General features: G+C 38.1%; 1 pseudogene; it reads right to left on the reverse strand.

Moving 5' to 3' along the window:
* Positions 1-20,356: 20,356 nt before the first annotated feature.
* LOC146898048 (uncharacterized) lies at positions 20,357-23,525 on the reverse strand (annotated as a pseudogene).
* Between the last annotated feature and the right edge of the window lie 3,365 nt (positions 23,526-26,890).

Consider the following 26,890-nt stretch of genomic DNA (forward strand, 5'->3'; position numbering starts at 1 on the left):
GAAATTTTTTAGGAACTCTTTATCAAAGTTTTTTGGTAAACAGTGGTGTAAATATCAAACAAGCAGTATGAAAATAGCAAAAAAAAAACAAACAAACCACAAGATCTGCAACGAACAGGCCCAAGCCCAAGGGAGAACGGATCCAAATCACCAGGGAACTACAGGAGCCGTCAGATCGATCCAGATGGATCAGACATAGATCTGACGGTGAAGAAAGAGGAGAACTCAGAGAGAAAGAACCTAGGAACGAAGAACGCTGCTTTTGATTCCAGAAAAACAATCTAAGGTAAGGGTGAGACTATCTTTCACTAATATTAGGTTTGTGAATCATTAGATTGCATCTAACATGCTTTAGGATGAGTTTGTAAGGGAGAAATTTTATTCATCATAAGGGTTGTGTATCTATGTGGGTAGTGAAGGGGTCCTTAACCTCCGTTGTGTTTTTTTTATCCTCTTGATGATTTTTCGTTAAATTCTTGTTTTCTATGTCGATGTGATTATAAGAAAGCGTGAGTCATGTTAATCCCTAGACTTCGAGTACACTAGCACCTGAGATGTGAACTAAGAGAAAGATTTTGCACTATCACGGACTAATGTGTTTACTTAGCTATAAATTAGTCTGATTGCTATATCCAATTATTATAGCCACAAATTTGATATCTGGCTGTATAACATATTAATTAGTAAGATTCTACAATTTCATTATAAAGTGATGGCCAAGAATTTTATCTGTACCTTGGAAACTTATGTTACAGGTGACCCGCTTTATAATTAATTATAGAAATTGGACAATTTAGTGTTAGAGCAATTGAGGAAAAATAGTATAAATTTGAGTTATAGATGGCACGCTACTAGAAATTTTAGCAAACTACCTCCAATTAAATAGGAAAAGAAAAGAAAAAGGTACAAAGACGCAGCTGAGGAAGGGACTCACATAACCTTAAGGAATTAACATGAAGCATGACCTAGACGCTATGTTAACCCCTTTTTGTATTTTATTGGATTTATAAATTAGATTATATGAAGAAAAATATGATAATATACCGAGGCTTCGAGGAAATTAGGCGAAGTTAGTGAAGAGACATTAAAAAGACCATAACCAGGAACGAGGGAATATAGGTAGAGAAGGTAATTGAAACTTTAGCGAGAATGAGAATTTAGTCATTACTATTATAAGGATTGGATCTTTAATTTAAATAAATATTAAGATTACCGTAAGGATGTATGTGTCGTGTATAATGTTATGATGAAATCAATTGATGTGTTAGTTGATGATGTGTATTGATGTGTTATTTAATAATGTAATTGATGTGTTATTTGACAATGTGTAAATAATAATATAATTGACCATGTGTTATATAAAGATGTGATCTTGTTATTTATGCACTATATGTGTTAATTATGATGCTTATGATGATGCGATGTTTAAGATGTTGTCTATAATTGATGAATTATGATATTATCATGAGAAGATGTTGTTGTTGTCGTCGTCGCTGTTGTCGTCAATGTCATAAAGTTGTAAGTGTCGGTCTAAGTTGTAAAGTCGTAAGAAGTTGTCCAAATTTTTGGAATCATATAAGTTGTTCAAGAAGTTCAAGTTATAAGATGTTAAGATGTCGAGTCAAAGTTGTTAGATGTTGAGTCCATGCATACTCATTCAAGTTGAGGGCTTGATGCCCTGGAGCTATTGTTCAAATATGTTGAGGGCTTGATGCCCTGGAGCTTTCGCTCAATTATGTTGAGGGCTTGATGCCCTGGAGCCTTTTTACGCTCAATTATGTTGAGGGCTTGATGCCCTGGATTGGTACCACATGCATTTGCATATCAAGATGATTTACGATGAGTAAGAGTTGCATAGTCGAGTTGAGTTGCATAGTCAAGTTGAGTTGCATTGTCGAGTCAAGTGCTAAGCCGATTTATCAAGTGATGTTGCTGAACGAATATGGAATTGATTCTGAATTTGAATATGAAGTTGTTTATGAATTTGATTATGAAGTTGATTATGATAATGTTATGTTTATGATAATGCTATGTTTAGATAATCCTATGATGTTACATGATTATTGTTAAGATATGTGATGATATTTAAGTTGTTAAATGTAATTTATGATTTATAAGCTTAATATCATTGTTTGAGAAATCTCACCCCTTCTGCTTGAAAATGTTGCTCTTCGTATGGGTAACTTGCAGGTAATCAAGATTAGCTGCGGTCGTGGGTGACTATCTCTCACTGTGTCCTCAGGGGCTCTGATACGTAACGGGATGGGGATTTTAATACTATTTTTTGTTCCTTTACGTATTGCTTTTGAAGTTTAAGAATTATTATTGAATTAAGATTTATGAGACTTTTATGATGAGGCCTGCGTTCCGAGACTATTTCTATTGTTAAACTAAATCCGCTACGAAGTTTTTTAAATATTATGTTGATGAATTTTTGAAGGATAAATTATTATCTATTTTGTTAAGATTTTATGATAAAGAGATGTAGCATTCAGTTTATGTGAATTACTCTGATAATTTATTATGAAATTTTCACGTTGGGAAAACGGGGTGTTACATTTGAAACCGGTCTGGTTTCATTTCCTCTTCTCCTTTCTCTCTCTAAGTGTTTTTAGAGAGAGAAGCTCTGCAACTTCTATCTTCTTCTCCGTTCATCTTCTCCGACGAACACAACGGCGGAGGTGCGGTGGTTCGCCGGCGGCGCCGCCGCACCTGAACGTTTTATGAAAAAAATTGACATCGTTGTGTTCGTTTTTGACTCCTCTTTATGATTCTGGAATTAGTTTTTTGAAACTGTGACTAAAACGGAGTAGATCGGGGTTTAAACTTACGGCTTCTTCAAGAACTTTTCGATTTTGAATCTTTTTCACATATGTTTTCCAGAAGGCACCGATCTACTTCGATCTAAATTCGTTGATGTGTTTAAAGAAAAACTGAGAAGTTTTACGTGTTTACCTGTGATTTAATTTGGAGATTCGAAGGATAAGATGAAAGAAGCTTCTTGAATCTTTTCCCTGGTCTTCTGGTGAATGCTTCGTTGTTGTTTCGAACTGAAAATGAATAGGTGAACACGTTCCTCTTCTTCTCTGGTTCAATTCGAATTCAATCCTTCTTCTTCTTTTCTTACCAAATCCTTCATGATCGCGTTGGATTCGTCACGTTGGTGATGGATCTACGCTAGAATTGTGAAGGTAAAAATTCGATGATGAAGATTCTTCAGAGAATCTCTGAGAATTTTTGTAAATTCGAACTAGTTTGGTGCAATAACTGTTGAATTGAGTTTGTTTGTGATGAAATTGATACGAATTTGTGATGAATTGGTGTGGATTTTGATTCTGGACAGTTAGGGTTTATGATTTGGGGATGAAGTTCTTCATGAACTTCATCGTGTTCTTGGTGATTTCTGGAAAACGGTTAGGGTTTGATTCCGTGGAGAAGAGAGAGAAATGGGATTGGTGTTTGTTGAGTTGGCACTGAATGAATGGTGATCTTTTTTGTTGCATTGATTAGGTGGCCTTTATATAGGCTGCCATGTGTACCACTGGACCAATAACAACTTGACACCTGGACTGGATTGAAAATGGCTCGACCTTGGATTGTTTTAGTCATAGGGACCTTTCTGCAAATTTAAAAACTAAAAGGACCAATCTGCAATTTTAAGAAAGGACTAAAGAAACAATTTTAAACAGTCAGGGGACTAAATTGAAAAAGACTTGAAAGGAAAACAAAATGGAAAAAGGACTAAAGTGCAATTAATCAAAAAGGACTAAAAAATGAAAAATTAATAAAATTGGTCAAAAATGTAATTTTGAAAATAACATAAAGTGAAACCAATAAAAAAACACAAAATGGACTAAAATGAACCAACTACATAAATGAGGTACTTCAAAGTAACCTCTCTCTGTCAAATTTTTGTGTGAAATGACCAAAATACCCCTAGGGACTAAAATGACTCAAAATGACTCAAAGGCATCTTTAAAATGGTTTTTAACAGGGAATTAAAGCAGGAGTTTATACAAGCAATTTGAAAAGACTCAGAGACAATTTTTAGGGATTAAAAAGAGTTTTAACACAGGAAATAACTAAAATGCCCTTAGGGACTAAATTGGCCCAAAATGGCTCAGATGCAATCTTTGAAATGGACTTTAACATGGAATTGAAACAAGGATTTATACAAACAAATTGAAAAAACTCAGAAACAATTTTCAAGGACTAGAATGAGTCTGAATGCAGGAAATGACTAAAATACCCTTTTTCATGAATTTTGCAAATAACATTGAAATAAGATGCAGAGAAATATGCAATTGATCAGAGACAATTTCAAATGACTTGATATGCAAGAAAACATTTTGGATGGCTTGAAATGCAAGAAAACATAGACAAAGTCACAATTGAAAAAAAATTTCAAAACAAAGACAGTAAGACATGCAGCTGAAGCATAGTAAAATATCAGGGTAGACATTATCAAATTGACAATTACTCAATAGTAATAGACACATATCAGAGATGGAAAAACATTTTGAGCAAGTATTTTTAGGTCCAAAATTAGGGTATAACAGCTGCCCCTATTTAAGTTTCTTTGTCCGGAGAGTCAAGAGACGAAGTCTTTGATTTGACAGGACGAAGATACTTAAATATTAACATTTGCACTGTTTTTGGACATAAAAATACGCTCTCACATTTTCAAAAACATAAATGCCATGCAACATTTCGATTATGAATGCAAGACAAACAACTGGAGTCTACAGAGCATGTCATATCACTGGGGATCTAGGTAGACATTAACAGGGTAGACAAACCAGGGGACAAAAGATAGGTACAAGCTGTTCTTTGGATCGAACTAGCCACTTGACCAAGTAATACAAACAAGAGGTGGGTACAAGCTGTTCTTTGGATCGAACTTGTCACTTGACTGGGAATAGAAATACAAGACAGGTACAAGCTGTTCTTTGGATCGAACTTGTCACTTGACCGGGAACATAAACATATAGGCAAATACAAGCTGTTCTTTGGATCGAACTTGCTACTTGATCAAAAACACAAACAAATAGGCAGGTACAAACTGTTCTTTGGATCGAACTTGCTGTGTGACCTGGAGACATTGACAAAAGGCTGATACAAGCTGTTCTTTGGATCGAACTTGCTGCTTGATCAATATCACAACATGCAGGCAGGTGCAAATTGTTCTTTGGATCGAACTTGTCGTTTGACCGGTAACAAAACATAAGCCGGGTACAAACTGTTCTTTGGATCGAACTTGTCGTTTGACCGGAAACATAGGCATATGAGCAGGTACAAGCTGTTCTTTGGATCGAACTAGCCACTTGACCAATAACAAGACATATATCAAGATACATTGAAGGTTTAAATCAAGATACAAATTGAGGGTAGATCGACATTGACTTAATTTGAAGATAGACAAGACCATTATTGTTGGTCCAAAAGCAAATTGAGAGTGGATTAGCATTGATGGAGACGTTGAATTGGATTGAAAGTTGACATTGAACGAGACATTGAAAGTTGAAAATAATCAGAGACACAAGCATAGACATAGACATGGAATTGAACTGAGAGTTTAACAGAGACATAGACATTGAATTGAGAGTTGAAATTGAATTGAATTGGAAGTTGAGATTGGGTTGAATTGAAATTGAGATTGGAATTGCAACATGTATGTATGGTATAACAATATCATCGAATGTATGAGCACATAAAATGCACGATTATGCATGTATGAATGCTTGGAAACGCATGATTGGTTTATAGTTTGGCAGGAAAGTTTCACAGAGACAGACAAAACATTGGAAGATTGGGCACGTGGTGGCTCGTGCTATAACATATATACATGGTCATCCTCTTTGGAGAGACCGTCGTTGAGAGACGTATCGAAACCATGGCTGAGGGTAATATCTCACATCCCATATACAAAACTTGTAGAGGAGGGAACCTTGGAAGATTTTTTTGATACAGGTCGCCATTGTTAGGCGTGTCAGTGCTGGGTAAATTGGATGTTCACATCTGTGGTCAATGCTTTTCATGTTATTTTTCATTCTTTCGTTTTTCATTCTTTCATTTTTCAATCCCATTTTTGCCTAAAGCGCCCTTTCGGGTTTTCAATTCACCGGGAATAAATTCTTTTCATTGCCCCATTTTTGCCTGAATTGCCTTCATAGGTTGTCAATCAGCGGGGTGCTCATTTTTGCCTAAGCCGCCCTTTCGGGTTTTCGACTTAGCGAGCTTTTCACTTTCATTTTCATTTTTCACTTTCATTCTGTTTTTTCATTCTTGCCATTGACCACAGATCATCCTGGGGAACAACCTGCTTGTAACATGTATTGAAATAGACATTGACACTCATTTATTCGTGCATGTTTCACTGGAATGTACCCTATTGCTCATGTTTGCTTTCAAAATAGACGGAAAAGATTTTTTCAATTTTCAAAAATGTTTGTTTCAGACGTTGACATTATCAAATAGAAAGAAAATATTTTGTACATAGCATTGAAAATAGAAAGAAAGTAGAGTTTCAAACAACAGCATAGGCTCAAATCGATGTATAAGAGTGAGAGTCAGCCAAAGGCATAACTCCACGGATTTACAAAGCTTGGAAAATGGTAATTTTATTGGTTGGTGGTACATTGAACAAGATGACCGCTACATTTCATAGAAATTTTGAATTCACAAGTACAGAAGCCTCTGATGAAGATGATCATTGACAGTTGCAGATGCCCCAAGGGGTGATGGTGATTTGCCAGATATAGTTACTTGTCTTTTATTATCAATCTCATTTTTGCATGAACCGCCCTTTCGGGTTTTCGGCTCATCGAGACGCTCATTTTTGCCTGAGTTGCGTACAATCTCAGCGAGCTTCTTCATATTCATTTTTTTCCCTAACTTTTGCCTGGATCGCCCTTTCGGGTTTTCGATCCACCGGGAAACGCATTTTTGCCTAGGCCGCCCTTTCGGGTTTTCGACCTACCACGCTGTTCTTTTCATATTTTTAGACAAAGTATTTCTTGACTATATCGGCATTCACAGGATTCGGAAGTTCAACACCATCCATGTGTGTAAGGATCAAAGCACCACCAGAGAAAGCCTTCTTGACAACATAAGGACCTTCATAGTTAGTTGTCCACTTGCCCCTTGGGTCAGGTTGTTGGCTTATCCTTCTTTTCAATACAAGTTCGCCTTCCTTGAATTCTCGAGGTCGGACTTTCTTGTCAAAAGCATTCTTCAGTCGCACTTGATACAACTGTCCATGAGCCATAGCATCCATACGTTTCTCTTCAATCAAATTCAACTGATTATACCGACTTTGACACCATTCAGCCTCAGTTAATTTTGCTTCCATGATCACTCGAAGAGACGGAATCTCCACTTCCAGAGGGAGAACTGCTTCCATGCCATACACCAGAGAGAAAGGAGTTGCCCCGGTTGAACTACACACCGTAGTACGGTAACCATGCAAGGCAAACGGTAGCATCTCATGCCAGTCTTTGTAAGTAGTGACCATCTTTTAAACGATCTTCTTGATATTCTTGTTAGCGGCCTCGACTGCACCATTCATCTGAGGTCTATAAGGAGAAGAGTTGTGATGTTCAATTTTGAATTCTTCACATAAAGCCTGCATCATGCCATTGTTCAGATTGGAACCATTGTCAGTGATGATCTTGTTGGGAACACCGTATCGGCAGATGATGTTATTCTTGATAAACTTTACTACTACTTGCTTGGTCACATTCACATAGGAAGCAGCTTCAACCCACTTGGTGAAGTAGTCAATTGCCACCAGAATGAAACGATGCCCATTAGAAGCTTTTGGTTCAATTCTTCCGATCATGTCAATGCCCCACATAGAGAAAGGCCATGGGGAAGATATAACATTGAGGGCATGTGGAGGCACATGAATCTTGTCAGCATAGATTTGACATTTGTGGCATCTCTTGGCATGTCTGTAGCAGTCACGCTCCATAGTCATCCAGTAATAGCCGGCTCTTAACAGTTTCCTTGACATAGTGTGACCTGTAGCATGGGTCCCAAAAGTACCGTCGTGTACATCGTGCATCAATTTCTCATCTTCTTGTTCATCAACACATCTCAACAAGACCATGTCATAGTTCCTCTTGTATAGGATTTCTCCGTCCAGAAGGAATCTACTAGCCCATCTCCTCAAGGTCTTTTTATCCCTGTTGGAAGCACCAGGTGGATATTCATGATTCTGCAAGAAATGTTTGATGTTATAATATGAAGGTTTTCCATCATTCGCATCTTCATCGGCCTGATCGGGAATACTTTCAATAGTAAACACATGAGCGGGTCTATCAAGACGCTGCACCTTGATTACGGGCACATCATTCCAGTGGTTCACACGAAACATGGAAGACAAAGTAGCAAGAGCATCAGCCATCTGGTTTTCATCCCGAGGGATATGATGCAGCTCAACCTTTGTAAAGTATGTCAACATACGTCTTGCATAGTCACGGTAAGGGATCAACTTCTCATGATGAGTCTCTCATTCACCTTTTATCTGATTAATAACAAGCGCAGAATCTCCATAGATGTCAAGATGCTTAATTCTCATATCAATGGCTTCTTCAATGCCCAAGATGCATGCTTCATATTCAGCCACGTTATTCGTGCATTCAAAAGTTATTCGTGCGGTGAAAGGAATGTGGTGCCCTTGCGGAGTTATAATAATGGCCCCAATCCCTTTACCATAAGCATTGACAGCACCATCAAATACCAATCCCCATTTGCTATTGGGATCCGGCCCTTCATTGATCAGTGGTTCTTCACAGTCTTTTGCTTTTAGATACATAATCTCTTCATCAGGGAAATCAAACTTGATCGGCTGGTAATCATCAAGAGGTTGACAAGTAATATGCTCAGCAAGGATACTTCCTTTGATTGCTTTCTGAGCTTTGTACACAATATCATATTCAGATAACAACATTTGCCAACGTGCAATCTTTCCAGTAACAGCAGGCTTCTCAAAGATGTACTTGATTGGATCCATTCGGGATATCAACCAAGTTGTATGATTCACCATATAATGACGCAGGCGTTTGGCAGCCCAAGCTAAAACACAACAAGTCTTTTCAAGCATTGTATACCGAGTCTCACAATCGGTGAATTTCTTGCTTAGATAATAGATAGCATGTTCTTTCTTTCCAGTCTCGTCTTGTTGACCGAGAACACAACCCACAGACTCATCTAACACTGACAGGTACATAATCAAAGGCCTTCCTTCCACTGACAGGACAAGGATAGGTGGTTCCAACAAGTATTCTTTAATGCTATCAAAAGCTTCCTGGCACTCATCATTCCATACAACAGGCTGATTCTTTCTGAGCAATTTGAAAATTGGTCCACAGGTAGTAGTCATGTGAGATATAAATCTTGAAATATAATTCAGGCGTCCGAGGAAACCTCTGACTTGCTTTTCAGTTTGAGGGGCCGGCATCTCTCTGATGGCTCGGACTTTGTCAGGATCAACTTCAATGCCTCTTTGACTGACAATGAAGCCTAGAAACTTTCCAAATCTTACACCAAATGTGCACTTGTTAGGATTCAACCGCAGCTTGTACTTTCTCAATCTTTCAAACATCTTTTTCAAATACACAACATGCTGCTCTTCATCACTTGATTTCACAATCATGTCATCAACATATACTTCAATCTCTTTGTGGATCATATCATGAAACAGAGTAGTCATACCTCTTTGATACGTTGCACCCGCATTTGTAACGCCCCATTTTTGTTCTAATATTTTAGTAGATGTGTGAGTATTTTTATATAATTTTATTTGTTATATCTATATGTGATTTTATGTGAAATATATGATTTATGTAGTTGTATATTATTTAAATGAATATGACTTTATTATTTGTGGAAATATTAGGAGAAATAAAAATAGGAGTAAAATATTAATATCTTGGTTAATGGGAGTTAATTAGTAATTATGTTAGTTTAAGGGAGTTAAGAAAAATAAAGGAGAGGTTATGTTTATTGGGAAATAGAATAGAGAGAAGGCAGAAACATTTTTCACGTACAAAAGAAAACATAAGTTTTGGGAGAAGAAGAGAAAACCTAAAAGAGGCAAAGAGAAGAGGAGGATCGATTCTGTAAGCTTTTGATTCATCTAAACTAAGGTAAGGGTGGGATTCCTTTCACTAATAATATGTATAATTCTGATTTTTGATGATTGTGGTGTTTTGGTATTAGGGTTAGAAAGTTTTAGGTTAAATTGCTTTAATATGATGAGTTGTGATGTTGAAGCATGTTTCTATGTTATTTGATTGTTATATTGCCTAATTGAACCTGAAAACTTCTGTTGAAACGTATTTTGGGTAATCAGGGATTGAAAATTGGGATTTTCGATTGAAACGTCGGTGTCTGAATGTTCTACAGACAAGTGATTATGTGAGGTTTGGAAAATCGATTTTTTTGAGTGGTGGAAAATTTAATGTTTCTGTAGATTATGATAGAGGGAAATGTCAGGAGCGTGTAGGCGAAAACGGCACTGAAATCCACCTAACGGTTTGAATTTTATGCGCGAAATGGTGAAAACAAAAAAAATGAAGAAAAAGCTGTGCTGTCAATCGAGCACGGCCGTGCCATGCATGGCACGGGCCGTGCCAACGTTCTGTTTCCTTCGTGCTGACAGAACTTCGGTTTCTGCGTTTTTTGTGCTTTTTCACCCATTTCTGTTTGGCTAAAATATGGTTTTGATCCCTGCAAAATAGGCCAGTTTTGGTTTTAGTCCCTGCAAAAAAATTTTATAGCTTTTGGTCCCTGCAAAAATAGGTCAGTTTTGGTTTTAGTCCCTGCAAAAAAAAATTTATAGCTTTTGGTCCCTGCAAAAATAGGTCAGTTTTGGTTTTAGTCCCTGCAATTTTTTTTTATAGTTTTTGATCCCTACAAAATTATGCCAGATTTGCTTTTAGTCCCTGCAAATCTTTTATAATTTTTTTTATAAATTAAAAAATTATGGAAAATTGAAAAATTAATAAAAAAATTAAAAAAATTCTGGAAAAATTAAAAATTAATAAAAAATTGAAAAAAATATTTAAAAATTTTGGAAAATCGAAAAATAAATAAAAAAATTTAAAAAAATTCTGGAAAAATTAAAAATTAATAAAAAAATATTAAAAAATTCTGGAAAAATGAAAAATCAATAAAAAAAATTGAAAAAAAAATAATAAAAAATTCTGGAAAATTGAAAAATTAATAAAAATGAAAAATATTGAAAAAAACGGAAAAAATTAAAAAAATCTGGAAAAATTAATAAAAATAAAAAATGATTAAAAAAATAAAATAATCTATTTAAATGAAAAATAATGAAAAAATTCTGGAAAATAAAAAATATTCTGATTAGTATATATGTCGAGCTTAGGTTTTTTCAGTGTATTTTTCCCTTATTCTCGGTTTATAAATACCCAAAAGTTCCCGCTTTATAAATACACAAAAATTCCCGGAAAAAATACTAATGAAAATTTCGAAAATTTTTCATTAAAATTTCATTTTTCAAGAATTTCACTTTTATTTTCGAAAATTTAAAATTTCATTAAAATTTATTTTCCAGACTTTCATTAAAATTTAAAATTTCGAAAATTTCATTTTTCCAGAATTTTAATATTTTTAGAAAATTTTTGAAATTTTATTTTTTCCAGAATTTTTTAATCTTTTTTATTTTTTCCAGATTTTTTTAATTTTTTCCTTTTTTTTCATTTTTATTAATTTTTCAATTTTCCAGAATTTTTTTATATTTTTTTCAATTTTTTATTATTTTTTTCAGATTTTTTATTGATTTTTCATTTTTCCAGAATTTTTTAATATTTTTTTTCAATTTTTTATTAATTTTTAGTTTTTCCAGAATTTTTAAATTTTTTTATTAATTTTTCGATTTTTCAGAATTTTTTTAATATTTTTTTCAATTTTTTAATAATTTTTAATTTTTCCATAATTTTTTTATTAATTTTTCAATTTTCCAGAATTTTTTAATTTATAAAAAAAATTATAAAAGATTTGCAGGGACTAAAAGCAAAACTGGCATAATTTTGCAGGGACCAAAAACTATAAAAAAAAAATTGCAGAGACTAAAACCAAAACTGACCTATTTTTGCAAGGACCAAAAGCTATAAAAAAATTTTGCAGGGACTAAAACCAAAACTGACTTATTTTTGCAGGGACCAAAAACTATAAAAAAAATTTGCAGGGACTAAAACCAAAACTGGCCTATTTTGCAGGGATCAAAACCATATTTTAGCCTTTCTGTTTTGAATTGGCTTTTGATGTAAACATGAAAGTTGTAGACAATTAAGTTAGCTTTATAATGGCCTTGGGTTGGAGTGGAAAAGATTTGTAGATTTTGAGTTATGATAAAAATAGTCCAGGTGGGTCTTCAGAAAAATTTAAGAAAACTTAGCATAACTATTCCCAAGTTAGTCCAAAACTTATGGTTGGTTTCCCAACTTCAAACTTAAGTGTTAGGGACTTAGTTGAGATGTTTTATGAGTATTTGGATTATGTGATATTGATCAAAACTTAATTGCTTTTGAAGGATGTTTTGAACCTTGAGATGAATGTAATTGATCTTATATATATGCTATGTTGTTGTTCTCCGTTGTTGACGTTGTTGTATCATCTAATGTCTAAGTTGGGGAGTGTGTCATAATTGTTGTAGGCACATATGTTGTTGTTGTAGTCGTTGTTGGAGTTGTATGTTGATATACACAAGTTGAGTCCATTTGCATACTCACATCTGTTGGGGGCTCATGCCCTGGAATGTTTATCATTCACCCGTTGGGGGCTTATGCCCTGGAATGTTTATCATTCACCTGTTGGGGCTTATGCCCTGGGATGCTTTAACCATCCAATTTGTTGGGGGCTTATGCCCTGTAATGCTTAGCATTCAACGCGCGTAGATTGGTACCACCTGCATGATGCATTAGTTGTTGTTGTCGTTGTAGCATTGTCGAGCTGTTGTCGTTGTAGCATTGTCGAGTTGTTGTCGTTGTCGCATTGTCGAGTTGTCGGTGTCGTTGTGGATAACGTTGTTGTTGTTGTTGTTGTTGCTGTACCTTGTTGCTGAAAATAATTATGTCGTTGCTTATGTGTTTATTTATATACATTATTAATGATGTCTATTGTGATATGCTTGTTGTTTTCATTAATTTGATGAATTATATATTATTATTATTGGATAAGTTTCTCACCCCTTCCGCGTATATGTTGCCTCGACCGTGGGTAATGTGCAGGTACTGATGACTTGTAGGTTTGGTCGGCTCAGTGTCTAGGGCTCTGATACATACTAGGATGGGGAAATCGTTGCGAATGTCTTCTCATTTCTTTTATGTATCACATATTTTGGAAAAGACTTGCTATTAGAGTTTATCGTTGTTGAAAATAAAGTTGAATTATGTTGGGGCCTTTGTGCCAAGATTTTCATTGATGTTGAATTTTGGTTGCAATTATATTTTTAAAGAATTATTCCGCTGCAGTTTATTAAGATATTCTAAATGTTGGATTTAAATAAATAGATATTTTCTATTTATGAAATTTTGAAAAGTAGTGTGACACTCCGTTGTGTGATGACTCTGATTTAATAATTAATATTACGTTGTTGGGAGAACGGGGTGTTACAATTGGTATCAGAGCAAGTTGGTCCGTCCGGCCAATTAGTAGAGTCGTGTCGAGCCTAGTAGTGTTGTGTGACAATTTTGTATTGTCCTTGTTGTCCTGTTTGTTGTTTGTTGTGTAACCCTTAGTACGAACTGGTTGGAATACAACCATGTTCATATTAATTGTTTTAGGAAGACGGTGTACTTTTTTTCTGCTGAAGAAGAGAGTGGAGCAGAATTTTTATCTACCAAGCAGCTGAAGCAGTTAGAGCATGATGGAAACTTGATGTTTTCCTTGATGGCGTATTTGTCTGTAGAGAATCAGTCGATAATTGATAGATTGCCCGTTGTGAATGAATTTCCTGAAGTTTTTCCTGATGAGATTCCAGATGTGCCACCGGAGAGGGAGGTTGAATTTTCGATTGAACTAGTGCCGGGTACGAAGCCGGTGTCGATGGCTCCTTACCGTATGTCAGCTTCGGAGTTGGTAGAGTTGAAGAAACAATTAGAAGACTTGCTTGATAAGAAGTTTATAAGGCCAAGTGTGTCACCTTGGGGAGCACCTGTGTTGCTAGTTAAGAAGAAGGATGGTAGCATGAGATTGTGCATAGATTACCGTCAGCTGAATAAAGTGACGATAAAGAATAGGTATCCACTTCCGAGAATTGACGACTTGATGGATCAATTAGTGGGTGCTCGCATGTTTAGTAAAATTGATTTGAGGTCAGGTTACCATCAGATTAAGGTGAAGGATGAAGATATGCAGAAGACGGCCTTTAGGACACGGTATGGACACTATGAATATAAAGTGATGCCTTTCGGTGTTACTAATGCGCCGGGTGTGTTCATGGAGTATATGAACAGAATTTTTCATGCGTTTCTGGATAAGTTTGTTGTTGTATTTATTGATGATATTTTGATTTATTCTAAGAATGAAGAAGAGCATGCAGAACATTTGAAGATTGTCTTACAGGTGCTGAAAGAAAAGAAGTTGTATGCAAAACTATCAAAGTGTGAGTTCTGGTTAAGTGAAGTAAGTTTCCTTGGCCATATTATTTCCGGTAGTGGTATTGCTGTAGACCCGTCGAAGGTTGAAGCGGTATCACAGTGGGAGACTCCTCAGTCAGTTACGGAGATTAGAAGTTTTCTTGGTTTGGCTGGTTATTACAGAAGATTTATCGAAGGATTTTCGAAGTTGGCACTTCCATTGACTCAGTTGACCTGTAAAGGTAAAGCTTTTGTGTGGGATGCTCAGTGTGAGAATAACTTCAATGAGTTGAAGCAAAGATTGACGACGGCTCCAATTTTAATTTTGCCAGAGCCAGATAAACCTTTTGTTGTATATTGTGATGCGTCCAAGTTGGGCTTAGGTGGTGTGCTTATGCAAGATGGTAAGGTAGTGGCTTATGCTTCTAGACAGTTGAGAATTCATGAGAAGAATTACCCTACGCATGATTTAGAGTTGGCTGCTGTGGTTTTTGTGTTGAAAATTTGGAGACACTATTTGTACGGTTCCAGATTTGAAGTGTTTAGTGATCATAAAAGTCTGAAATATTTATTTGATCAAAAGGAGTTAAATATGATGCAGAGAAGGTGGCTAGAGTTGTTGAAAGATTATGATTTTGGCTTGAATTACCATCCGGGTAAAGCTAATGTGGTTGCAGATGCCTTGAGTAGGAAAACGTTGCACATGTCGGCTATGATGGTGAAAGAATTTGAATTGCTGGAACAGTTTAGAGACTTAAGTCTTGTTTGTGAATTGGCACCTCAGAGTGTGCAGTTGGGTATGTTAAAAATTAATAATGAGTTCTTGAAGAGTATAAAAGAAGCCCAGGAGGTTGATGTGAAATTCGTAGACTTAATGGTTGCCAGTAATCAGACTGCAGATGGTGATTTTCAGGTTGATGATCAAGAAGTGTTGAGATTCCGAGGCAGGATTTGTATCCCTGATAATAATGAATTGAAAAAGTTGATTTTAGAAGAAAGTCACAGAAGTAGCTTGAGTATCCATCCGGGAGCTACAAAGATGTATCATGACTTGAAGAAACTGTTTTGGTGGTCTGGATTGAAGCGTGATGTCGCGCAATTTGTTTATGCTTGTTTAACTTATCAGAAATCGAAAGTTGAACATCAGAAGCCTGCTGGTTTGTTGACACCATTAGATGTGCCGGAATGGAAATGGGATAGCATCTCCATGGATTTTGTGACGAGTTTGCCAAACACTCAAAGAGGGCATGATGCCATTTGGGTCGTTGTCGATAGATTGACGAAGTCGGCACATTTTATTCTATTAATATCACTTATTCAGTAGCTCAGTTGGCGGAGATTTATATTCATAATATTGTGAAGTTGCATGGTGTCCCGTCGAGTATTGTGTCGGATAGAGATCCGAGGTTCACTTCGAGATTTTGGAAAAGCTTGCAAGAAGCTTTGGGCTCTCAGTTGAAGTTGAGTTCGGCTTATCATCCGCAAACAGATGGTCAGTCAGAAAGAACGATTCAATCATTAGAAGACTTGTTGAGGGTGTGTGTACTTGAGCAAGGTGGAGCTTGGGACAGTCACCTGCCATTGATAGAGTTCACGTACAACAATAGTTACCATTCAAGTATTGGTATGGCACCTTTCGAAGCTTTATATGGTCGAAGGTGTAGGACTCCTTTATGTTGGTTTGAGTCGGGCGAAAGTATCGTGTTGGGACCTGAAATAGTTCAGCAGACTACGGAGAAGGTCAAGATGATAAGAGAGCATATGAAAGCGTCGCAGAGTCGACAGAAGAGCTATCATGACAAGCGTAGGAAGGACCTTGAGTTTCAAGAGGGTGACCATGTGTTCTTGAGAGTCACTCCTATGACCGGTGTGGGTCGTGCATTGAAGTCCAAGAAGTTGACTCCGAAGTTTATTGGTCCTTATCAAATATTTGAGAGAATTGGCACGGTGGCTTATAGAGTTGGTTTGCCACCACATCTTTCAAACTTGCATGATGTGTTTCATGTGTCGCAACTCCGGAAGTATGTAGCGGATCCTTCACATGTCATTCCTAGAGATGATGTGCAAGTTAGAGACAACCTTACGGTAGAAACTTTACCTTTGAGGATTGATGATCGCAAGGTGAAGACGTTGAGAGGTAAAGAGATACCTCTAGTGAGAGTTGTTTGGGGAGGAGCAACTGGTTAAAGCCTTACTTGGGAGTTGGAGAGTAAGATGCAAGAATCATATCCTGAGTTGTTTGCTTGAGGTAATATTTCGAGGACGAAATTCTCTAAGTTGGGGAGAGTTGTAACGCCCCATTTTTGTTCTAATATTTTAGTAGATGTGTGAGTATTTTTATATAATTTTATTTGTTATATCTATATGTGATTTTATGTGAAATATATGATTTATGTAGTTGTATATTATTTAAATGAATATGACTTTATTATTTGTGGAAATATTAGGAGAAATAAAAATAGGAGTAAAATATTAATATCTTGGTTAATGGGAGTTAATTAGTAATTATGTTAGTTTAAGGGAGTTAAGAAAAATAAAGGAGAGGTTTTGTTTATTGGGAAATAGAATAGAGAGAAGGCAGAAACATTTTTCACGTACAAAAGAAAACATAAGTTTTGGGAGAAGAAGAGAAAACCTAAAAGAGGCAAAGAGAAGAGGAGGATCGATTCTGTAAGCTTTTGATTCATCTAAACTAAGGTAAGGGTGGGATTCCTTTCACTAATAATATGTATAATTCTGATTTTTGATGATTGTGGTGTTTTGGTATTAGGGTTAGAAAGTTTTAGGTTAAATTGCTTTAATATGATGAGTTGTGATGTTGAAGCATGTTTCTATGTTATTTGATTGTTATATTGCCTAATTGAACCTGAAAACTTCTGTTGAAACGTATTTTGGGTAATCAGGGATTGAAAATTGGGATTTTCGATTGAAACGTCGGTGTCTGAATGTTCTACAGACAAGTGATTATGTGAGGTTTGGAAAATCGATTTTTTTGAGTGGTGGAAAATTGAATGTTTCTGTAGATTATGATAGAGGGAAATGTCAGGAGCGTGTAGGCGAAAACGGCACTGAAATCCGCCTAACGGTTTGAATTTTATGCGCGAAATGGTGAAAACAAAAAAAATGAAGAAAAAGCTGTGCTGTCAATCGAGCACGGCCGTGCCATGCATGGCACGGGCCGTGCCAACGTTCTGTTTCCTTCGTGCTGACAGAACTTCGGTTTCTGCGTTTTTTGTGCTTTTTCACCCATTTCTGTTTTGAATTGGCTTTTGATGTAAACATGAAAGTTGTAGACAATTAAGTTAGCTTTATAATGGCCTTGGGTTGGAGTGGAAAAGATTTGTAGATTTTGAGTTATGATAAAAATAGTCCAGGTGGGTCTTCAGAAAAATTTAAGAAAACTTAGCATAACTATTCCCAAGTTAGTCCAAAACTTATGGTTGGTTTCCCAACTTCAAACTTAAGTGTTAGGGACTTAGTTGAGATGTTTTATGAGTATTTGGATTATGTGATATTGATCAAAACTTAATTGCTTTTGAAGGATGTTTTGAACCTTGAGATGAATGTAATTGATCTTATATATATGCTATGTTGTTGTTCTCCGTTGTTGACGTTGTTGTATCATCTAATGTCTAAGTTGGGGAGTGTGTCATAATTGTTGTAGGCACATATGTTGTTGTTCTCCGTTGTTGACGTTGTTGTATCATCTAATGTCGAAGTTGGGGAGTGTGTCATAATTGTTGTAGGCACATATGTTGTTGTTGTAGTCGTTGTTGGAGTTGTATGTTGATATACACAAGTTGAGTCCATTTGCATACTCACATCTGTTGGGGGCTCATGCCCTGGAATGTTTATCATTCACCCGTTGGGGGCTTATGCCCTGGAATGTTTATCATTCACCTGTTGGGGGCTTATGCCCTGGGATGCTTTAACCATCCAATTTGTTGGGGGCTTATGCCCTTGAATGCTTAGCATTCAACACGCGTAGATTGGTACCACCTGCATGATGCATTAGTTGTTGTTGTCGTTGTAGCATTGTCGAGTTGTTGTCGTTGTAGCATTGTCGAGTTGTTGTCGTTGTCGCATTGTCGAGTTGTCGGTGTCGTTGTGGATAACGTTGTTGTTGTTGTTGTTGTTGCTGTACCTTTTTGCTGAAAATAATTATGTCGTTGCTTATGTGTTTATTTATATACGTTATTAATGATGTCTATTGTGATATGCTTGTTGTTTTCATTAATTTGATGAATTATATATTATTATTATTGGATAAGTTTCTCACCCCTTCTGCGTATATGTTGCCTCGACCGTGGGTAATGTGCAGGTACTGATGACTTGTAGGTTTGGTCGGCTCAGTGTCTAGGGCTCTGATACATACTAGGATGGGGAAATCGTTGCGAATGTCTTCTCATTTCTTTTATGTATCACATATTTTGGAAAAGACTTGCTATTAGAGTTTATCGTTGTTGAAAATAAAGTTGAATTATGTTGGGGCCTTTGTGCCAAGATTTTCATTGATGTTGAATTTTGGTTGCAATTATATTTTTAAAGAATTATTCCGCTGCAGTTTATTAAGATATTCTAAATGTTGGATTTAAATAAATAGATATTTTCTATTTATGAAATTTTGAAAAGTAGTGTGACACTCCGTTGTGTGATGACTCTGATTTAATAATTAATATTAATTTGTTGGGAGAACGGGGTGTTACAACATTTATCAAGCCGAACGACATCACTTTATAACAGAACGTTCCCCATGGAGTGATGAAGGACGTCTGTTCTCTATCTTCAGGCGACATCCGTATCTGGTTATAGCTGGAGAAACCATCCATAAAGGAGAACACTTTTGATTGAGCAGTACTGTCAACAAGCACATCAATATGAGGCAATGGGAAGTTATCTTTTGGACTGGCTTTGTTCAGATCTCTGTAATCAACACACATTCGAACTTTCCCATCTTTCTTTGGTACAGGTACAATGTTGGCAATCCACTCAGGATATGCAGTTGTCATGAGGAAACCCGCATCAATTTGCTTTTGCACCTCAGCCTTAATCTTAAGAGCCATGTCTGGACGAGATCTTCTCAATTTCTGTTTGACGGGAGGGCATTCGGGTCTTGTCGGTATCCGATGCTCCACAATCTTGGGATCTAGACACGGCATATCTTCATAGGACCATGCAAAGACATCTGGATAATCATGGAGAAGCTGAGTAATCTTCTTTTTCACCTCTGGCTCAAGTGCAGCACCAATTTTGATCTCTCGCTTGTTCTCTTCAGTACCCAGGTTGACAAGCTCAATCTCTTCCTGGTGGGGCTGAATGGCTCTTCTTTCTTGCTCAAGCAGTCGAGTGATCTCATACGATATCTCTTCATCATCCTCCTCATCTTCGGCTTCATATACAGGGAATTCAAAATTTGGAGGAACCATAGGGTCACTGTGTTCAACGGGTTTATGATGGTTCAATCTGCATAATATGATTGAGATGATTTTAGAAAAATGTTTTTAATGCAGATTTTTGAAATTAATAAGAAAATACAGATGTTTTGGTTCTTTCTGGTATTACCATTATTTCCAAGAAAAAGGCACTAAAAAGTAAAAAAAACAAAGAGTCGTGGGAAAGACGACAACTTTTATTGATAATGGCAATGCCGAAACAAACATGCCCTTACAAAGACATCACTTTCGCCTTGGGCAGAGCGAAAGGATTGTTATTTTGAAAACAAAGAAAAGCATGAGCAACACGACACATTACATGGAAGCATGCATGACTAAAGGAATATCAACGGCCTCCCAATTTCTCACGGTGCCTCCTGGCACAACAAACGTAGGCACATAACTACTTTCAGCAGCATCTTCATCAATAACATTGATAACCCCAGCACTATAGAAAGTTCCTGTTGAAATGCCTGAGGTCGGGGAAACCCAAGGCCCTCATTGCGCCTGTTCTCCAAAATCTGTATCACTTTGCCCCAGCCAGCAGCTTGCCCTTCTTGAACAGCTTTTTGGACGTCTTTCAATGAAGCCATACTAGCATTAGCTCTCTGGGGTTCTGCCCCTTCAACAGTCAAACCTTGAAATGACGTCCCTTCAGCGGACCCTGCTTCAACACAAGAGAAAGATGACACTTGGCTAACCAGATACGCTTCTTCACCATGTTGACAAGCTTACCATTCCTCACAAACTTGAGCTTTTGATGCAGAGTGGAAGTTACTGCCCCAGCATCGTGAATCCACGGTCTTCCGAGGAGGCAGCTATAAGAAGCATTGATGTCCATGACCTGGAAAGTGATCTGGAATGTCTCAGGACCAATGGTAATTGGCAGATCTACTTCTCCAAGAACATCTTTACGAGATCCGTCAAAAGCCTTAACCAAATAACTACTTCCCCTTAGAGAAATTCCATGATGACTCAGCTGTCTCAGCGTAGACTCAGGCATTACATTTAAGGACGATCCGGTGTCCACCAACACGTTGGATATCATGTCAGACTTACAGTGCACTGAGATATGCAAAGCTAAGTTGTGGTATTTCCCTGCTTCAGGAAGTTCATCGTCACCAAACCACAAGTTATTACAAGCAGTAATGTTACCCACTATTCCATCGAACTGATCCACAGAGACTTCATGATCAATATAGGCCTGTTCCAGCACTTTCATCAACACTTTCCTGTGAGCTTCTGAGCTCAGGAGCAAAGACAAGATGGATATTTTTGATGGAGTTTGCAGCAGCTGGTCTACAATCTTATAATCGCTCCTTTAAATAAGCCTCAAAATTTCGTCCAGATTAGACTCTTCAATAGACTGGCCCGATGGGCTAGCATTCTTGTCAACAGGAGGAGCAACTGGTGGAGTTACTGTGGCAGCAGGTGTAACAACCTTCTTTTGGAACAAGGGTGGACGGACCCTTCCAATTCTCAGAGTTGTAGTTTCTTCAGTAATGTTACCAACCGCAGCTGGGGATACCAGAGGCACTTCTACCCCATTCTCAATCATAGTGGCATCGTACTTGTAAGGGATTGCCTTAGTGGAGGCATAAGATACCGGGCCAGGTAGCCTGATCACCAAAGGTTCAACATTCCTTGTCTGAGGCACACTCCCAGCAGGAGTATCATGAAATACTGGCATTATCATACAAACGTCACTAACAACCAAATGCTTGTTGTCCATTAGACTCTGTATATCACTTTGTACAATCCAACAACCCATAGGATTCTGAAGACACTCTGAACAGGAAGCATGATCGTGGTTAAACAAGGCAGCTTGGCAAAGCTTGACATGTAGTGGCACCAGAGGAGTAGCAACATTACAGACATCTAAAGCGGGGACTTCTCGAAAAACCCGAGATGTTTCAACTTTATCAAAAGCCTCAATCATGTTAACAGCTGCATGATCTGGAAGCGGGTTGTCAAGGACGTGTGGAACACTATTTTCAAAAGTCAATCGTCCTTTGTCTATTAGATCCTTTACAACGTACTTCAAAGCATAGCACCCTTCAACATTGTGGCCCTGAGCGCCCTGATGGAATTCACATCTGAGGTCCTGTCGGAACCTGGGAGGCAATGGCGTAGGCGGAGGCTTACCTGGCCTGTTGACGCAGTGCCCCTTAGCAAGTAGAGTTGGGAGCAGATCAACATACCGCATTGGTATGGGTGGAAAATAAGGCCTGGGCCGAGGACCCTGTTGTTGTGGCTGCTGTTGTTGAGCAGGAGGATGTTGTTGTACCTGCTGGGCAATGGCATTAACGGGCATTGGTGGTTGACCCGGTGGCAGAGGATATTGCTGGTAGAATGGTGGGAAGAAGGGATATTGAGAGTACTGCATATATTGGTAAGGTAGGGGTAACTGAGCAGCATTAATGGGAGCGACAACAGCTGTAGACTAATTACCAGACACCATCCCTACTTCGGATTCCTTCTTCTTATGGTGGCCGTTACCATATTTCTTTGGCGCACTGGCTGAGGACTCGCCTTTTTCAAGAACAATGACGCCTTCTCTGACAGCCTTCTCCAGACGAGTTCCCATAGTAACCATGTCGGAGAAATTATTTGGTGCAGAGACTATCATTCTTTCAACATATTCCTTTTTCAAAGTTTTCAGGAATGTCTGTGTCAGTTTTTCCTCATCGAGCCGAGGAGAAACACGGGCAGCTGCCCCTCTCCATCTCTGAGCATATTCACGGAAGGTTTCATCTAACTTCTGAGACAAAGACTTAAGAGAATCCCTATTCGGCTTCAAGCGGGTGTTAAACTCGTAATGATTTTCAAAAGCAGCAGCGAGTTCTTCAAAAGTATGGATATTGTCTTTGCTCAAACCAGTGTACCAGTCTGCCGCATCTTCCATCAAGCTATCCTGGAAGCGGTGGATCATCAGCGCATCATTATCTGCATAGTTGGCCATCTTCCGGATGTACCGAATGACATGGCTATGTGGACAAGAAGATCCATTGTATTTGTCAAAATCTGGCACTTTAAACTTCTTAGGAACCTCAAATCGGGATACCAGGCACAGATCACGAGCCTTAGCAGAGACACCGTTCCCACGGCTAGCTTTGACCTCATGGAGGTCTCCAGCTAGCTCTCTTAACTGTTCTCTCATAGCCTCCATTATGGGGTCCTGTCCACGCGGAGAATCAACATCGATTACCTGTCGCACAATGTGTACAACAGGATCGGTAACAACAGTAGTTACTTGAGGCATAGAGGTACTTGTGGAAGCAAAAGTTGTCACAGGAATCTGTCCTTGATTAGCAATACCAGAAATACCAGCCGCAGTATTAGGAGCATAGAAAGCTGAGAGTCCATAAGGGCGCCCATTGGGCATAACAAACCGAGCATCAGAAGCCACAGTGGATAATGGGATGGATGAAATCATTTCAGTAGTAACCGGAACAGACGTGACCGGTTGTTCTTGTGCAGCCATCAGAGTAGACATAGCGTCATGAGCCTTAGCCAAGTCTTCTTTCATAGCAGCCAATTCGGCACGGAGCTGAGCATTCTCCTCTTCAAAGTTAGCCATGTTTCTTCTCTTGTACAATCTTGTATGATGAATTCTAGCTGGTTGGTAAACCTTGCGTGCACGAGCCACCTTTCAGACTGCGGCGGGAAAACCAGGAAGCAATGAGCACGAGGGAAGTTTTTTGTGACCAATGAATGCATATGATGCATGAGATGTATAAATGCATATGCAAAAGACTCTTTTTGTGTTATCGAAAGGTTTTAGACAAATTAGAAATTTGTAAACATTACTAAACAACTGAAACATCATAACCAGGCGACACAATCAAACATCACAAGGTCTTACAAGATAATTCCATTTGAAATGCTAAGCCAAGGGATAGACTTTGAAATGTAAAATAACAATAACAACTGGAAACAACAACAGGAAACAGTAATCCTCAAGCGTAGGAAGTGGAAGGATCATCCTCAGACTCAGACTCGTAGCTACAGTATCGGGCATAGAAGTCACGGGCACCCCTAACCCTCTTGGAATCCCTCATAAGCAACTTATCTTTTTCTTCAATTTCTTCTCTAGCCTTTGCCAACTCTTTCTTCAACGTCAAAACCTCATGAGTCTTCTGTTCATCTTTTCCATCCAAAGTCATGATCAAATTCTCAGCCTCATAGTATCTAGTCTTCCACTGATGCTTCTCTCGGCTCTCCATAGCTAGATGCTCCTGATACATCTCCTGAGTAGGCAGAGGTAGGGGTATAGACATGGTTGGAGTAGATACAGACACATATCTCATGGCAGGGTAAGGCATGCCAATCTTCTCGACCTGGTTTATTACTCATTGAGTATAGGCCTCATGAGCAATACCGGATCTCACACCCATATGCTTCACATCTTTCTTCCGAATCTTGGACCAAGCCTCTATGAAATCTTCTCTTATTCCTGTAGGAGCATTAGAGGAATGGAAGAAGTAAGGAGCTGTAGCAAGATAGATGGGCTTCTCTTTCGTCGGGAAACCAAATTGACGCAAGGCGAGCTCTGGGTTATAGTTGATTCCACCTCGGGTACCAAGAAGAGGTACATTAAGAAACTTCCCACCACCGAAGATAATTTCTTTGACTCTAGCAGCGGGAGTAAGCCAAACCACTTCATTAGGGGTGAGAGCCATGATCCTCTGTGAAATAGTCCAATTCTCTGGATTATCATGGAAAGACTTCGGAAGGTGCGAAATAAACCACCTGTAGAGGAGAGGTACACAGCAAAGAATGTATCCCCGACCCTTGCCGGATCGATCGTGAATAGCATGGTATGTGTCAGCTAGCAAAGTAGGAACCAGATTCTTGGAACGGAAGATCATGATAGCATTCATATCCACGAAGTCATCAAGATTTGGAAAGAGAATAAGCCCATAGATGAGTAGTGCAAGAATAGCCTCAAGAGTGTCCTGACAAGTAGTCTTGAGATTGGCTTTCTCAAGTAGATACCTCGAAGTGAACCCTCGGATGTGAGCCTTAGTGACAAGATTCTTGGAGACATCGGTGGTCTTGAGATGAAGATCACGGGCAATAACCAAAGGTGTAGGAGGATTCTCAAGTCCCGCGAAAGGTGTCCCTTCGGCTATGGGTAAACCTGTCAAGGAAGAATAAGCCTCAAGAGTAGGCATCAACTGAAAGTCAGGAAAAGTGAAGCACCGATAATCCCGATCATAGAATTGCACTAGAGTGTGCACAAGCTTCTCATCCACATTAGTCCGAAGAAGAGTAAGTAAGTCCCCGTAACGATGTCGGAAACCGGTTGGATCCTTGATCTTGAGTGTCAAATCTCTCAAACTAGCTAAATCCACTTCCTTGAACTTGTAGGACTTAGTCTTCCCCATTCCTACAATATTTACAAATTCAATTTGTCTAAGCCCTTCGATAAATGCATGGAAAAAAGTTTATGCATGTATGCATGTATGCATGTATGCATGATCACATTCAAGTACGGAGAAAACATGGTGGGTTGAGATTCAAAGTCAAGGAGTCATGGGTGGACACGGTGTCCGGTGAAACTAGGGCTTTGGATAATAGTAACCGGGTTCTAAAAAGTTCCCAAGTCGCAACCTCTCTCACGTATATCATGGTGTCACGAGACAAACACTCGCTCCATGATTATCCGTAAGAAGGTCTAACTTGAGTGTAGTATCGCGTGACGACTAAAATTCGAGACAACACTCGGTTTAGCCTCCGCACTACATCCTAGAAAATGGCCATGGATGGGTTCGGTTATCTACGGTTCATAGCATCATAGAACAATGAGAAGTAAAGTACCTAAACGCGACAACACGCGCCGACAACATCACCCCCAAAATGCCTCAGCTATGTGGGATTGATCGCATAATCCAATGCACGAGGCAACCCTCGGAATGAATTGTCGACTATATCCCCCCTAAATCCTAAGTTCACTCAGCCCGGGTGTAGGTCTTTTGATATCCACACCCCCACACGTTAGCAAGAATTTAAACATTTATTCACAAAAGAAAGCAAAAAGAAGCAAGTTAAAACAAAAGCGCAAGCGTGGAAATAAAGACTAGGCGTAACTCTCGAATCTCCCCAGTGAAGTCGCCAGCTGTTTTATCTTGGTTTTTTGGGTGTCAAACATTGATTAAGTTTGAACCTTTTTAACCTTTGATATCTCATTTTTCTTGGGAAGGGAAAAATAAGAAAAACCCTTGAGAATTGAGGTCCGGGAGTTGGTTTTGCCATAGGAAGGTGTTAGGCACCTATAGCAACTATAGTATTCCATAGGAACCGTCTTTACTTTCTACGCACGCGCTTTATTTTTAAATGCTATTTGAAAATGTTATTTACACCTAAGGGTTTGCTAGGTTAAGAATTGGAGGGAGAAGAATGTGTTTGGATTTTTGTTTTATTGGACTTGGAGAAGTTTTGACTTCTTGCCTACATACCCTTTTAAGGGATCAAACTCCATGTAGTTCTCTTCCAAAAATGTTTTTGTTTTTGTTGGTTGATTTTAATTTTGAAAATGGAATTTTGAAGAATAAGAGAGAGAGGCCTCAAGGGCATAAGATTTGGAAAATGTGAGGTGGAATTAGTCATTTTGCAAAAAAAAAAGAGTCTAAGTATGATTAAAATTCATTAAAGTTTTTGTTTAAGAAAATAAAGGGAAAATTCAATGGGATTTTGATCCCAAGGTTTCTTTAGAAAATTATTTGAGTGAAGTTGTTCATGTTTTTTGGAAAAGAGAATTTTTCTAGGTATCGTGATTCCTAAGCATACATCTAAAGCATACATTCCCTAAACATACATCTAAAGTATCCATGTGATGTGTGTGCA

The sequence above is a fragment of the Medicago sativa genome, chromosome 8, assembly GCF_051527215.1.
Source record: "Medicago sativa cultivar Bolivia chromosome 8, Bolivia_mono, whole genome shotgun sequence".
Taxonomy (NCBI): Eukaryota; Viridiplantae; Streptophyta; class Magnoliopsida; order Fabales; family Fabaceae; genus Medicago; species Medicago sativa.